The sequence below is a fragment of the Suncus etruscus genome (assembly GCF_024139225.1).
Source record: "Suncus etruscus isolate mSunEtr1 chromosome X unlocalized genomic scaffold, mSunEtr1.pri.cur SUPER_X_unloc_1, whole genome shotgun sequence".
NCBI classification, from domain to species: domain Eukaryota; kingdom Metazoa; phylum Chordata; class Mammalia; order Eulipotyphla; family Soricidae; genus Suncus; species Suncus etruscus.
The window spans coordinates 315,330-331,970 of record NW_026060304.1 but is presented as its reverse complement, the minus strand read 5'-3'; the positions used below and the strand labels follow the sequence as shown (position 1 = coordinate 331,970).

The window sequence follows — 16,641 nt, the reverse complement described above, 5'->3', positions numbered from 1 at the left end:
GACTGCAGGCCATTTTACAGGGCTGCTCGGGCTTCAACCTAGGAATAAAACTATAGTGCATGAAGCATCAGCCAGGCTGGATCAAGTCGTAGAGCCAACCTTCAGCACAGTTGGACTAGGTTTAGTGCCTGCAGGCCCCTGGCTGTTGCTACTTTTTCTCCCTGTAGAGGTGCTTTCCCTTGAAGTCCCTGCAATTGGCAGGACTGTGCCCAGTCCCTTTCATCTGCAGGATCAGCCTGCCATGGCTGCTCCTGTCTGAAGCAAAGCTTGAGGTTGCAAAAGCCAAACCAGCAGTGAATGCTAAACTCACATTCCCTTCTCACAGCTGGAGTCACCGGGTCACTAGCAGGAAATCAGGGGGTGCAATGCCACTGACAGAGCAAGCAGGATTCATTCTCTGGGGGAAACCATCCCAGGGCCAGCACCCCAATAATAGGAATAGTGGAGAGTGGGAGCACTAGCTACCATGGGGTTCCCGGGGGCCACTCACTGAGCCCTGAGGATGGCCCCTGGACCTTAACTGCAGAAGAACCCCAATATTGCCAGGGCTAAGACAGGGAGAGGCTCAGGCCTGCAGGAACCCGGGGATCCCCGAAACTCTTAGTCTCAGCAGCAATGGAGGCCGGTTGGTGCTTCCCTCTCAGGGTCGTGAAATAGAGAAAAATGCAGATTTCATGATGTCAAACCACGTCCAGCCGGAGTCTAAAAGAGCCAAGAAAAGGCCCTGAGATCGCAGGGGTGTCCCCTGGACTTCAAGGCAGGAGAACCCCAAAATTCCCGGGTCCAGCAAGAGCAGGCAGGGGAGAGGCTCAGGCCTGCAGGATCCCCGGCCGCCCACCCCATTCCAAACGCTCACCTGGCAGACACAGCAGCTCAGAGCCACAAGGACAGGAATTCGACCGCCTCTAGAGATCCTTGCAGCACGGGGGGACCCCGAAACTGTGGATCTGGGCGAGGATGGTGGCAGATTGGCGACTGCAACAGAGAAAAAAGGCGGTGATGTCACTCAAACCCATCGGGTCCTTAAAGGGCCAGGCTCCAGCTAGTTGCCAGGCACTTGCAGATGCGACAGTTCCCTTCTTCCCCCTGTAGATTGGAATGGGTACTGGAGAGAAATCTCTTCCTATGAGGCCAAGACTCCGTGTGGAGCCAAGAATCCCCGGCGGGAAGGGTTCAGGGACTGAAAAAGAATGCCTGTGTTTGCCACAAAATTTCCCCACTGGGGCTGGAGCTCTAGGACAAAGTGAGGGCAATGAATGCGTTGCAGGGGGGTGAATCCAGGGTCCATCCCAGGCAACCCCCCCTGGGCCCTGAGGCAGCCAGGAGCTATTTCTTCACACAGAGCAGGAGGAAGGCTCGCATTGCCATATGTGGCCTCCAAAACAAAATAATTTTACAAAGTTCTTACTGTAAAAATAAAGTTCTTACTGTAGCATATTCCTCTGAAACATCCATGAGTTTATTTGTTTGTAACTTTTAGATACACTTGGATTACCCACCAGGCCCTATTTATATTCACTCTTGCTTTGCTTTCACTCATCACACTTGGTTTAGCAATATTTATAATATCCATAATCTGGAAAAAGTTTGCCCGTGATCAGAGAAGTAGATAAAAAAACCTTTTTGGTACATATTTGAACTGGAATACTATGTAGCTGTTAGAAACAATAAAGGCATGAGATTGCTTATACATAGAAGTATATGGAGACACAATAAAGGCATGAGATTGCTTATACATAGAAGTATATGGAGACTATTGTGCTGATTATAATTAATAATTATAAATATGAAACACAAAATATTTATAATATATTTGTGTAATATGTACACATATAATTTACATAAATAAATTATACATATATAAGATATGTTATTAATATTAATAATGATAACTATATTATACAATATATTATATAATAATATGTAAAATAAACTATATCATATAAATGATTAATAATTTGTATGAATAATTAATGGTAAAATGAGTCAGGGAGACCTAAATACACAGAAAAGGATTCTCAACCATTTGTGGGATATAAGGGAAAAATTAGATAGTGTGGCAAGAATATCCAGAAACAAGAGAGATGAGGATCAGGAGAAGCAGTCATTAGTAAAAAGCATGCCACCCCTTTGGAGCAGTACAGTTAGTACATAGCAGGGACCACTCTGACAGTGACATCGAGAGTTGAAGCTCATCACTATGGACAAGAACTAGATGCTGAAAAGAAAGAAAGTGATTTACATAGTTGCCACTCATTATCAGTAGTGCAAACTGGTGTCTAAATGAAAACTGGAAGTCAGAGAAAGAGAGAGAGAGATGCAAATGTCTGCCCAGAGGCAGGTGGGGAAATGGGCTAATCAGTCCTGAAAAATGAGCACTGTTAAAGGGAGTATACATTTTTTGGTTAGGGGTCACACCCAGTCGCACTCAGGGGTTATTCCTGGCTTTGTGCTCAGAAACCACTCCTGGCAGGCATGGGGGACCATAGAGATGCCAGGATTTGAACCACCTTCCGCCCTGAATTGGCTGCGAGCAAGGCAAACGCCCTACCACTGTGTTATTTCTCTAGCCCCAAAGGGAGTATACACTTAATGGCTGAAAATCAAACAACTGTAAGCAAAGTATTTAAAGTATGTGGGGCCGAAGAGTTAGCATGGAGGTAAAGCATCTGCCTTTCATGCAGAAGGTCATCGGTTCTAATCCCAGCATCCCATATGGTCCCTGGAGCCGGCCAGGAGCAATTTCTGAGCATGGAGCCAGGAGTAACCCCTGAGCACTGCCGGGTGTGACCCAAAAAACTACAAAAATTATTTAAAGTATTAATTAATAAATATAGTATTAAAATGTAGGTATATTAAAGGTAAAATAAAATCAGTTGATAGCATAGTGATTTGGGTATTTGGTTCTGCATGTGGATGCCCAGTAAGGCATTTGCTTTGCACAAGGCTGACCAGGTTGGATATGCAGTAGTGCAGAATGTAGCTAACATTCAGCAGTCAGAGTCAGTCTAGAGTGAGTAGAGAGTAATGGATATGGTGACTTCCTTGAATGCAGCTAACCCTGAACAAACCGCAGATCGAATCCAACCTCCCACTAGGTCCCCCGAACTTGACTTCTGGCTGAAGAACCAGGAGGAACCCCAGGGAGTCGCCCGGTGTGACTCCTAAACAAACAAAAAAAAAAAATGAAAGAAAAACAATCATCAGTCACACCCTGATTTCTGCAAAATGGAGACTTTGCCCTAGCTTATTCTTTCCTTCACCCACCCCTTTTGAAGATCCCCCTTGGTTTCATTAAGGATTGGATAAGTACATTTATTCTTTAACTCCAACTACCCCCCAACTGCTAGGTGGATAGAGTCTGAATAAAAATTATCAAAGCAGGAAGGTAATGAGCATTCAGTCGATAAAACTAGAAGCCCCCACGACTTCATCTCTGGCTAATTTTTGGTTTTGTGTTTTTGTTTTTGTGGGCCACACAAAGAGGCACTCAAGATTTACTGGGAATATAACAAAAAAGGGGAGTGGAGCAAGCCTTATGACAATGGAATAGGAAGGACAAAAGGGACCCCTCCTGGATCACTGCCCTGGGGACTCCCTCCTGCTGGACTGAATGTGACACCCTTTATCAGAACTTCATAGAACATGCCTTCTTCCTGAGCTGCTTCTCACTACTCTGGTGCAATTTTCACACTGGACTGAACTTCGATGTTCTTGAGAGATTTTCCTGTGCCCAATCCCCAAAGGTGAAAGAGTGTGCTACAACTAGATGTGCATTCTCAATCTAAGGCCTTCCCAGAGCATATAAGTTTACTACTGGCATCCAACTGAAGAGATGCCATCTCCCAAATATAATTTAAACTCTAGTATATCAGATGAGTGAGATACATATGATGAACAAGCAAACTCTTCGAGAGATTCAGCGTCTGAAAATGGGCTCAGTAGAAATGCTCCCCATACTTCCAATATCGCTCACTCATAGAGAATACCTAGAAATAGTTTCAAGTAAAGTTTATGATTAAAATCTTTTTTGTTCTATAAATGATCTATTCCACCATGACCTCACTATCGTCATCGTTCTTTTCTTACCCTGTCTTTGGAAGATAATCATTTGCTTGGAGATGAAATCAGAGAGTTGACAAGTCTCCCTCTAGGTTGTTGGGGAGCCCTTAGCCTGTGTGCATATTTCTACCTGCATATTCTTGAGCTGCAGTCCTACCACTAGAGAAGAAAAAGTAAATATAAAAATTTTTGAAAATTGTCATTGTCAAACATAATGTCACTTGTGTTAAAGGAATTAGTACATGTCAGAGTTCTGTAGTATCCTAATCGTAGGTGTATCTATCCCTTAGCCAGGAGATCATGGACCATCAAAAACACAATCTGGTTTGTGCCCAGAAGGGCTAGAGCACCTGCACAATTTCTTAAAGATCTCAGATGTTCCTTCCCTCCACACACCTGGAAATCATATATGCAAGTTGAAGTTAGTTGGGGTCTTATTTCTCCATAATATACATTCAGCAACAATACTGCAAACCAGTGTCTAAAAGGAATAAAAGAGATAAAGAGAAAAGATATCTGCCCCCCCCAAAAAATGTGATATATATATCTGCCCCAGTGGCAGGCAGAGGGTAGGGCGGGAGGGCAACTGTGTCCCAGGGCGTCCCTGCAGCTCCTAGATGCTCAGAGCGGGAAAGGGGAAAAGGAGGCAGGGACATTGGAAAGGAAATTGTCCCTCCAGAGCCCCCAGCACCCACCCACAGGGACCTCTGAACCTGTTGGTCTGAGCATGGATAGCTGCTCTCTGAACATTCCTATTCAGGGTCTGACAACAGAGAAAGAAAAAATGAACATTGCTGTGATGCCAAACAACTTCCAGCAGGAGCCTTAAAGAGCCAAGCTCCAGCTACTCAGCCACTTCCTGGCCTGGAAGGTGAATTTTTCTCCTGTTCTTGAAGAGGTGATATAATCTATTCCTATGCAGAAACTGAAGAATCAGTTTCAAAGAAACATAAAACACACTCATCTTTGGGGCTTATTTAGAGCTCAGAGTGCAGTCAATGACTACATGTGTGAAGGTCAGGGTCATGGCCCCACCGAACTGAAAGAAAATGCCCATATTTGTAAAAGCTCAAGAGAACATGAGCAATGTCCATCCCTGGCTGCTATTTCCGATGTATTCTGTCTGGTATCTGGACATCCCAAATTTGAGGAAACCCTCCCAGGCCTCTGAATCTGGTCATGGTATTTGGGCCCTGAGCCCCCTGTTACCCAGTCCTGTCATGCAGGGAGGATCTTGCCTGGCTTTCTAAACAAAATTATCATCACAATCCCGTTGAATCAGAAATTCTGCCAGTCTGTGGGAGTTGTGGTCATCGAGACCTGACTTCCTAATGCACCTTCAATCATACCTATTTTAAATTATTTACATCAAATCGACACAATAACATTAACAACACAGTGTTGATATAAGCTCAACCCTACTTAAATATGCCCAAGACATTCTACCCGTTTCTCAACGCAACGTCTAATCCAAATTCTAATTCTGCACCTTACTCTCTACTAGTTGGTAATATCAGTTTTTATTCCAACTTCAATTCATGTCATTGTGTAAAACTGTATATTCCCTTTCTATCTATATATCACACTTCATGAACTCTTACATATGTGACCTGCTCTGTCATGCATTTACTGAACATGACACAGATTCATTACAGTTGCGATGAACAGCAAGATATCTTTTCTTCTCTCCCTGTAATATTGGATCATACATATATGATAAACTTTTTCATTCATGTACATTTGTTGAACACTTAGGTAGCTCAGACTTCAAATATGCAAAATGTACTAACATGGGTATTCATCATTTTAAATTTTTGATTGATGCACTATGGTTTACAGCATTGTTATGTAAAGTTTCTTTTTGAACCTTCATGACACAAGGACCTCACAATCTATTTCCTAAACTTCTGGTAACTCAATTCTGTATAAACAATTCAACCGCTCTCCCCCATACCTGGTATGCTGTGTTCTGTGATTTCTATTGTTTTTGTGTCTCACCAGCAGCAATCAGGGATGACTCCTGCCTCTGCACTCAAAAATCGTTCTTGGCAGGCTTGGGAGACCATATGGGATGCCAGGAAACAAACTGGGATTTGTCCTCGGTTGGCCACATGAAAGGCTTATCGCTTTTTTTTTTTTTTTTTTTTTTTTTGCCCTACCACTGTGCTATAGCTCTGACTCTGAGTTCTGTGACTTTTATATGTTGTTCAATTCATATTTTGCAGTTTCCAAGAATGAAATGCCATTCTCTGTTATTCTCTATATTCTCATTACTTGAGAAATGTCCAGATTGTTTTGATTCAAAATAGGCATCGTTACTGTTAGAGTGAGAGAGTTGTGTTTCATCCTGTCCCTCTCTACATTTACTTCTACTTTTTTGATACTAGACACAATTGGCTTTCAGGTTATAGAAGCTTTTTCTTTACTAACCCTGTGTGTTCTTTGTGCTCTTCAACAAACCTGAACATGGGTTTATGAATCTGTTTGTTGTTTTAACCTCTATCCTACCACTCACCACACTCATAGTTAACAAAAAACCCTGTTCTGTTTTAGTTCAAATTGTGAATTCTGGCTCCAGGCTCAGAAATTGCTCCTGGCAGGCACAGAGGACCATATGGGGCGCCGGGATTCGAAACGATGACCTCCTGCATGAAAGGCAAACGCCTTACCTCCATAAGCATCATATTCTTAGCCAAATGTATGAAGCTTTCTTTGTGCTTTTGACTTTCAGGTATGCCATTCCTTGATTAGTTGTTATATGGATTCGATTGTTACTGCCATCGGTTCTGGTCATGTGAATAGGAATTCTCTGATTGAGGATTCTTTTCTGCAGATGTTCCTGAGAGGTTCCGAGAGGAAGGATTATGTTTCATGTGGCAATTGAACAAGTTCTGTCTGGAGAAGATGAGAAAGCAGAAGGAACATGGATGGATTTCTGGCTTTGGTTCTGCTGAAAGAGGAAGTGTTTGGTCAGAGTAGATGTTGACAAGACTGTCTGGACCCTAGCACTATCATATGATAGTCTCTTATAACTTCCCTATCCTGTTGATAAAGCAAGATAAAATCTTCATTCTCCTCTACAGTCTGGTGGGTTTTTCTGTTTGGTTAGATTTTGGGTCCACACCTGGAGGTTCCTACAGCATACTCTGGCTCTGTGTTCTGGGATCCCTACTGAGAGACTGGGAGAGCTCTAAGCAATGCTGTACTGTATCTATTGCCACTAAGCAGTCTTTTTTTTTTTTTCAGACCATTTGCATTTGCTAAATCTTCCGAAATTGAGAAAGTCCATATCCCAATTTTGTGGGGAGCCAAGTCCCACAGTAGTGAGGTGTTAGTCCCATTTTTGCACTGATCTAGTATTACTGGTTGGCTGGGGAAGACCATCTAGACTCCCAAAGATTGAATTGGAGTTGTTGATTGAAAGACAAACATCATCCCACCCACTGTATTTGAACTTATATCCTGAAACATACTGACATAAGATATATGAAGTGACCTTTCTATCCAAGACACTCTGAAGTCATTAACTCTCTGGTATGTTTACTAAAGATATTTTACTCTTCTTAGATATAGTGACACTTGAATTCATGAAGTCAATTCTCAGTGACTTCTTGTGAGGGGAAAAGTAGTAATGTTAAAAGGAAGCAATTAGCTTTGTGTTGAACCAATAGAGGTAGGATAGGTTGTGATTAGATCAAATGTCAATGTGCCGGAGACATAGCACAATGGTAGGGCATCTGCCTTGCACGTAGTTGGATGTGGTTCGAATCCTGGCATCCCATATGGTCCCCCGAGCCTGCCAGGGTTAATTTCTAAGTGCAGAGCCAAGAGAAACACCTGAACGCTGCAGGATGTGAGCCCAAAAGAAACAAACAAAAAACCCAAAAACAAAAGTTTAAATCTTGGAACCTACAAAGTCATATTTAGGCCCTAGAGGCATAGGACAAGTTTTCTGGTGAATGCCTGTGGACAATCCCAGTTAAATCCTAGATACTGTGTGTAGTCCCCCAAGCAAAGCCAGGAGTGATCCCTGAGCACAAATTCAAATCCCTGAGGATTAAAGGATATAACTCAACTTTTCAAAGAATCCCAAAAATCACATCTAGGGGAAGAATCACAGTTCATGAGACAAGGACCTGGTTTTGATTGATCCCAATCACTGTGTGACCCTGTGTGCTCTGCTGGATTGACCTAGTAACTCCTACCAGAATAAAAATGGGTGGTGGGCCCGGAGAGATAGCACAGCGGCGTTTGCCTTGCAAGCAGCCGATCCAGAACCAAAGGTGGTTGGTTCGAATCCCGGTGTCCCATATGGTCCCCCGTGCCTGCCAGGAGCTATTTCTGAGCAGACAGCCAGGAGTAATCCCTGAGCACAGCCGGGTGTGGCCAAAAAAAAAAAAAAAAAAGGGTGGAAAGTCAATTCTGCATGCAGGTTAGATCCCCAATACTGCAGCATCCCCCAGCATTATTGGAATCCATCTCAAGCACTGCATCTCCAGTATCCTATGAGAACCAATGAGAACACGCAGTGCTGGCATGGACTCAGGGAGAAAGGAAATCTCATTCACTGCTGCTGAAAATGCTGTCTAGTCCAGCATTTCTGGAAAACAATATTGATATTCCTCAAAAGAACCTGGAAATGGGGCCTGGAGAGATAGCACAGCGGCGTTTGCCTTGCAAGCAGCCGATCCAGGACCAAAGGTGGTTGGTTCGAATCCCGGTGTCCCATGTGGTCCCCCATGCCTGGCAGGAGCTATTTCTAAGCAGACAGCCAGGAGTAACCCCTGAGCACCGCTGGGTGTGACCCAAAAAAACCCAAAAAAAAAAAAAAAAAGAACCTGGAAATGGGCCTCCCATATGATGCATCAATACCACTCCTAGGGATAGAACCTAGGCACACAAAAACAAAGTGCCAAAATGCCCTCCTATGTTCATTGCAGCATGATTTATAATAGCCAGAATGTGGAAACGACTCAGGTGGCTCAAAATAGATGAGTTGCTAAAGAAACTGTGATACATCTTCACAATAGAATACTACGCAGCCATTAGGAAAAAGGAAGTCATGAAATTTGCTTATACATGGATGGACATGGAGATTATGTTCATATTGTGAATTAGAGGGATAGACATAGATCTATCATATCAGTGGGATGTAATAAAAATAAAAGGTAATATGGTAATATATACAATGGACAGAAGGGCCAGGAGGAACAGCCCATGATATGAAGCTTGCCACAAAACATTGTGAGAGAAGTAGAATACCTGTGCCAAATACAGGCAGGGAGATGGAGAGGGAAATAGGTCCATTGGTGATGAAAACTTGCACTGGTGAAGGGCAATGTACATTCTATGAGAGAAACCCAAAAAGAACATTTCTAAAATCAGGATGCTTAAATAAAAGAATTAAAATTATAGAATTAAGTTGAATGCAATCTGGTAGAATAATGCAACATGGGAGGAGTAAAATGCACTTTTTTTGGTATTAAATCAGCTAATACAAAGTGCAAGAGGCTGAGAGTATTCTGCTGAGGAGCTTAGCAAAATCCACATTAGCTTTATGCTGGGTCATTCATGAATGGTTTAAAACTACCATATTTTCCGGCATATAAGACAACTGGGCGTATATGATGACGCCCTAATTTTGCTGTTAAAATATAGGTTTAGGCCTATATTCGCTGTATCAGACAGAACGTTCCTGTGCTGCAACTGTATGTACCACAGTGAGCCAATCACAACAAGCAAAGGTTCAAGGTTATACTGTCATAGACTTCCTCTCTGACTCAGGCCCATCTGAGCAGGCTTTTGACAGTGTAGATTCGGGTCCAGAACATTGTCTAATTTGCATGCATAAAAAGCCTGCTAGGATTGGCTGAGTTAGAGAGGCGCTCTGAGGTCCCGGAGAGATAGCACAGCGGTGTTTGCCTTGCAAGCAGCAGCCGATCCAGGAGCAAAGGTGGTTGGTTCAAACCCCGGTGTCCCATATGGTCCCCCGTGCCTGCCAGGAGCTATTTCTGAGCAGACAGCCAGGAGAAAGCCCTGAGCACCGCCGGGTGTGGCCCAAAAACCAAAAAAAAAAAAAAAAAAAAAAAAAAGAGAGGCGCTCTGAGCAGCCTTGCAGTGATTGGTGCAGGATCAAGTTGAAAAATTCATTTTGTGGCAATATTCAGACAATTTTCGTTTAGTGGCACATTGAAACATTTTTTGGGATATACTCGGCTTATAAGACGACCCCTGATTTTCGGTTGACTTTTTTTTTGTTTCAAGAGTCGTCTTATACACCAGAAAATACGGTACAGACATAAAGTATTTCAGTGATCTAGAGAAAAGGCAAAGCAAGGAGGGTGTTTGCCTTGCAAGCAGATAACCTGCAAGTTCACTCCTGGCACCCTTTAATGCCCCCTAAGACCACCAAGAGTGATTACTGAAGCATGAGACAGGAGTAACCCAAGTACCATTATTTGAGTGAACCTGAAAATAAAAGGAGAGTAAAGAAAACGTCATACTTGAGGAATCCCAAACACCCCATAATGATCAAAGGCAGAAGCTGGAGTAAAGGAAAAAGAGAGGGAGGGCCCTGAGAAGGGCACCAACGACTTTGGGGCTGTGCAGTCACACTGATAGCACAGACAGAGTGAAGGCTCAGAATCTCAGAATCTGTCCTAAACACCAACTGTGAACCAGAAAGAGCAAAGGCCAGACAGTGATGGTCCAGATCATCTGGGACTCAGCATAAAAGGTAGTGAATGGGAAAAGCAGAGGTCCTGCACCAATGATCTGGCATCCAAAGCCCTAAGCCCAGAGCACCAATCTCACACAAGCCCACGACACTCCACACGCAAACCTTGCCTTGAGCCCAGATGGCTCATTCCACACTCACCTGTAAATACATGTCTCGACAGCCTCTCCAGGGTTCCTCCTTCCAAACAGAAGATCAGCACAGGCATCACCCCACAATGCTCTGCACAGGATGATTCTTGGTTTAGAGACTGGGAAGGAGACAGAAGCCCGCACATGAACTTGGGTCCCGAATGAAAGTGGCCAAACCAAAAAACAGATGAAGAACAGAATCTCTACTCTCCATAGGCGCATTGGCTATTGCACAGACAACAGGTTGACAGGAAGTAAGAGTCCAATTGGGGGGGCCAAATAATACAGCAGGAGAATGAGGGAGCATATGGCCCACCAGCAGTTGACCTTGGCACCCTCTGTCTTTTCCTGTGTGCCTAAAGGAATGAGCAAAGAGTGAAAAGCCAGGAGTAAGACCAAGTACTGCCAAAGACCAAGTGTGACTTAAAAAGAGGAGGCCTGCCACTGGAGAGATAGCACAGTGGTAGGGCATTTGCTTTGCACACGCAGCCAAACCGGGACAATTAATGGTTCAAATTGCAGCATTCCATATGGTCCCCCGAGCCTGCCATAGTAACACTGGAGCACTGTATGGTGTGACCTAAAACGAAAAAAAAAAAAAAGGAGGCTGGAGGTTGCTGGTCGTAATTCCCTAAAGTCCTGCACCCCATTTCAGGTCTGTGTTTGAGTGGAGACAGGGACCCTCTACTCCCTCCCATGAATCCTCATATCCCCAAACCACTAGAACGTCAATAAGTTTGTATAAAGATATTTCAATTTTTACCATGTATTTCAAAGGCAGATTAAACCTATTCCTTTTCCCCTAGGAAATACACAGCTCAAAACCCAGTTAAACAAACCAATGAAAGAGTTTGATATATACATATATTTTTGCGGGGCCGGGCGGTGGCGCTGGAGGTAAGGTGCCTGCCTTGCCTGCGCTAGCCTAGGACGGACCGCGGTTCGATCCCCCGGCGTCCCATATGGTCCCCCAAGAAGCCAGGAGCAACTTCTGAGCGCATAGCCAGGAGTAACCCCTGAGCCTCACAGGGTGTGGCCCAAAAAAAACCAAAACAAAAACAAAAAAAAAACATATATTTTTGCTTTTTGGGCCACACCCAGTGACACTCAGGGATTACTCATGGTTATGCGCTCAGAAATCTATCCTGGGTTGGGGGACCATATGGGACGCCGGGGGATTGAACCGTGATCCGTCCTGGGTTAGCATGTGCAAGGCAAATGTCTTATTGCTTGTGCCACCATTCTGGCACAATATTTTTATCATACTCATAACCTTCTTTGTTTAGAATAGTAAACTGTAAAGCAGATATAAGCCTAGCCACTCTTTTTATTTCTTCCTTCCTTCCTTCCTTCCTTCCTTCCTTCCTTCCTTCCTTCCTTCCTTCCTTCCTTCCTTCCTTCCTTCCTTTCTTTCTTTCTCTCTCTCTCTTTCTTCCTTCCTTTCTTTTCTTTCTTTCTATCTTTTTTTGGTTTTTGGGTCACACCCAGCAGGGTTAAGGGGGTTACTCCTGACCTTATGCTCAGAAATTGCTCCTGGCAGGCTCGGGGGACCATATGGGATGCCAGGATTTGAACCACTGACCTACATGCAAGGCAAATGTTTTACCTCCATGCTTTCTCTCCAGCCCCAAGCCTAGTCACTTTCATAAACACCCTGAAACTTCAGTATTCTAATATACCAAAGGCAAAGAACAATGGGAAACTAATGAAGACACATACAGTTGGGCTATGGAAAAATCTTGGCAAATTTCCAAGTCTAGCAAACACTTGAGCCTTAGACATGAGTACCTAAAATCAACACTTAATGTTTTAGCAACAGGAATCAAGGAGTTACAAGCTGTCAAACCTAAGAAATGTATAGATGAACAATTAAACAAATGCAAAGAAACTCAGAAAAGAAAACTCAGAAAACTCACAAATGGAACTTACAGACAAAAAAACATGTCAGCTAGCTACCTAGCTAGCTAGAATCACAAGGTAATTTATGCTTTTTTGGCCACATCCGGTGACACTCAGGGATTACTCCTTGCTATGCACTCAGAAATCAATCCTGGGTTGGGGAACCATGTGCCGGGGGATTGAACCGTGATCCGTCCTAGATTAGAGAATTGCATTGACAAAAGTGGAGAAAAATTATAAGTCAGCATTAATAAAGATGACAAAAAAAGAGACAAAACACTGGAAGAAAATGTAGGGTACTTAATGAACAAAGACAAAAGAAATAACTTCTGATTTATAGGATGGGGAGAAAAATGAGAAGTAGGAGTAATGAAAATAATAGCAGAGTACCTGCCCTCTAATAGAAAGAGGCTGCTGTACAAATCCAAGAGGCAAAAAAGAGAGTCAAACAAAATAGACCCTGACTGAACAACACCAAGACAGTGACAAAATCAAGAGAGATGGACTATTTAAAGCAGCCAAGGAAAAGAAAAACCATAAGTAAAAGCAAAGAATCAAACCAGATCTCCCATATTAAACAATACAAGCAAGAAAAGAGTGGAATAACATATTCAAGCCACTAAATAAAAGAAACTTTAGGGGCTAGAGAGAGAGAACAGCAGCAGGCATTTGCCTTGCACGTGGACGAACCAGGACAGATGGTAGTTCGATTCCCAGCATCCCATATGGTTCCTAGAGTGTTCCAGAAACTATTTCTTTATTTTGGGGGGAGTTGAGGTCACACCAGCAGTGCTCAGGGGTTACTCCTGGTTCTACGCTCAGAAATTGCTTGTGGCAGGCTTGGGGGCCATATGGGATGCCGGGATTCAAACCACTATTCTTCTGCATATAAGGCAAATGCCCTACCTCCATGCTCTCTCTCCAGCCCCAATATATACATTCTTTACTTGGACTCATTGCATGGTATTTGCAGGGATTAATATTATTAGTTGAGGGGCCAGGCGGTGGCGCTAAAGGTAAGGTGTCTGCCTTGCCAGCACTAGCCTAGGACGGACCGCGGTTCGATCCCCCGGTGTCCCATATGGTCCCCCAAGCCAGGAGCGACTTCTGAGCGCATAGCCAGGAGTAACCCCTGAGCGTCAAATGGGTGTGGCCCAAAAACCAAAAAAAAAAAATATATATATTATTAGTTGAGTTTAAGCACACAAATTATGGTTGTGCATGGCAAATGTCACTGCTGTACTCACACATGCTTTCAGGGGTCACTTCCTGGATATCTTTTCCTTGCATGTCTTTTTAGTAGCTGAACCTTTCTAGATGTATCATGCCCTCTGGTGCTGCTCACACAGACACACACACACACACACACACACACACACACACACACAAGTGCCAGATGTGATTGCAGCATTGTCTTAAAACCAGCAAGACTTAGGACCAGAGAGATAGCATAGAGGTAGATCATTTGCCTTCCATGCAGAAGGATGATGGTTTGAATCCCGGCATCCCATATGGTCCCAGGAGCCTGCCAGGAGCAATTTCTGAGCGTGGAGCCATGAGTGATCCCTGAGCACTGTCGGGTATGACCCAAAAACCAAAAAATAAATAAATAAATAAATCAGCAAGACTTAAAACATTTAAAAACTATGCCAGAGTAATAATAGTACAGCAGGCAGTTGCCTTAAAATCAACCAACTTAAGGGGGCCAGAGGGATAGCATGGAGGTAAGGCATTTGTCTTGCAAGTAGGTCAGTGGTTCGATTCCTGGCATCCTATCTGGTCCCCTGAGCCTGCCAGGAGTGATTTCTGAGCATAGAGCCAGACGTAACCCCTGAGCGCTGCCAGGTGTGGCCCAAAAATAAAAATAAATAAAAATAAAAAAACCCTTAAAATTGGTTTCTGACACCCCATAGCACTGCCAGGTAATTCTTGAGGACAGAACCAGGAGTAACCCTTGAGTACTGCTGGCTGTGGCCCCCCAAGCAAAAATTAAAAACAAAATGGGGCAGTAGTGATAGTAGAGTAGTAGGGATATAGACATGCACCCAGTGACCCAGTTTCAATCCTGGGATGCCAATGAACCCAGGAGCCCTGCCTTGAGTGATCCCTGAGTGCAGAGCCAAGAAAAGCCCTGAATACTTCCTGGTGTGACTCAAAATAAAAAGCAAACAATATCAGGACAGGATCATGTTTTGTGACAGTGTAACATTGAAGTGCTTGAAGTCTCTCAGCTATATCTCCAGGTGCCTGAACTTGTTTCTAAATATTTTAGAGACCAAAATGAACAATGATCAACAGAAAAAGGGGCCATTCCTAGACAAGTTGGATTGAAGGGAGGCATGAAGTGCCATCACAGAGCCTCACACTGCAAGCAATGTGCTCTACAGCTTGAACTCTCTCCAAGACCTATGCTTGAGAGAGCATCTCTCAAGACCATCAAGAGCATCATCAAGACCATCTTGAGCAAAATCATGCTTGGGTAGTATCTATCCCTGAAAGCAACTTTTACAAGATTGTTCAGACGCGGGCCAGAGGTAGCATGGAGGTAAGGCATTTGCCGTGTATGCAGAACGGTGGTTCGAATCCCAGCAACCCATATGGTCACCCGAGCCTGCCAGGAGCGATGTCTTAAGTTTAGAGCCTAATCCCTGAGTGGTGTTTGTGACCCAAAAACCAAACAAAAAAAGATTGTTCAGACACGGGTCGCACGGATTTAGTCCATAATCAAACACTGCTGAGACGTGGTTTTGAACACAAATTTACCAAATTCCAGAAACCTATACTGTTTTGCTGTTCTTGGGTCTAAGTCACCCTCACCTGACCAGCTACGGTCCCTAGAAAGCTGATAATGCCCCTTCCTATGTAGAATGGCTACTCTTGTCTTCTCTTGACATGACCAAATGAATGAATGGAATAGGGTGAGATGGGTTCACTATTTTGCCTCAAATCCTGCTTCCTATCTGCCAAGAACCTAGTCCTGTCCCTCTGGAAATATGATTTTGGTGGAGGCGCTGTGATCAGTGGCTGTGGATGGCCAGAAAATGGCCTGGAGATCAACTCAGGTCTTGGTGAAGGTGTCTCTGCTGTTTCTTTGGAGACAGAAACTTGAGACATTGCAGATGCAGGAATGCCCCGCCTGAGCTTGCTTTACGAGCAGGATGGGCATCAAGCAACTGAGTTTGAGTGGGAGGGAGGGAGTGGGCAATATCCTACAGAGAAAGACTGAAGCCAAAGTACTTTTCATGGGGCTGGAAAGATAGCATAGCTGTAGGGCATTTGCCTTGCATGTAGCAGACCAGGACAAACTCAGATTTGATTACTGGTGCCTGAGCCTACCTGGAATGATTTCTGAGTGTAGAGCCAGGAGTAACCCTGAGTACTGCCAGATGTGGCCCAAAAACAAAAAAAAAAAAAAAGAAAAAAGAGAAAATAATTTTCATGATTCAATTTTGGGGTCTACCACTCTCTTCCCTAAAGATCCTGTTGTTGCAGAAGTGAATTTAGGTACAACCTCAAGACTGTGGCCATATCAGCAATGTGGTTTACTGCTGATGTGGAGGAATATGAAGACCCTTTGATTCTCTTTGAAGCAATTGCTCAACCCTGCAGGGTCACTTTTGGTGGGAAACAGATGTCAAACTTATATGAAAAACTGTAATTCTGCTCCCAATACTATTCTTTTTTCTAAACAGTGCCTATTGCTACTCCAGCCCCAAGATGACCCACCTGAAGTCACAGAATTTGGAATGTCTGTGCTTTTTCCTGAGAAGGGCTGCCCCAGTCATAGCCTCCTCAATTCCAAACCACAAGACA

The 16,641-nt window shown here is 43.7% G+C and overlaps 5 protein-coding genes across 7 annotated transcripts in view; 3 read left to right on the top strand and 2 right to left on the bottom strand.

Annotated features, from left to right (window-relative positions):
* Positions 1–16,641, top strand: part of LOC126000517 (28S ribosomal protein S21, mitochondrial-like) — a 390,936-nt gene that overhangs the window by 83,377 nt on the left and 290,918 nt on the right. The window lies entirely within an intron of this gene.
* Positions 1–16,641, top strand: part of LOC126000509 (histone-lysine N-methyltransferase PRDM9-like) — a 770,602-nt gene that overhangs the window by 577,693 nt on the left and 176,268 nt on the right. The gene's annotated exons all lie outside the window — the stretch shown is intronic.
* Positions 1–16,641, top strand: part of LOC126000518 (histone-lysine N-methyltransferase PRDM9-like) — a 322,719-nt gene that overhangs the window by 190,386 nt on the left and 115,692 nt on the right. The gene's annotated exons all lie outside the window — the stretch shown is intronic.
* LOC126000507 (histone-lysine N-methyltransferase PRDM9-like) overlaps positions 1–16,641 on the bottom strand; it is a 101,008-nt gene that overhangs the window by 27,369 nt on the left and 56,998 nt on the right.
* LOC126000506 (histone-lysine N-methyltransferase PRDM9-like) overlaps positions 1–16,641 on the bottom strand; it is a 160,501-nt gene that overhangs the window by 128,904 nt on the left and 14,956 nt on the right. For both annotated transcript variants that reach the window (XM_049767756.1, XM_049767755.1), the window contains exon 4: positions 941–975. The gene's annotated coding sequence lies outside the window, so the exon portion shown is untranslated. The remainder of the gene's footprint in view (positions 1–940; positions 976–16,641) is intronic.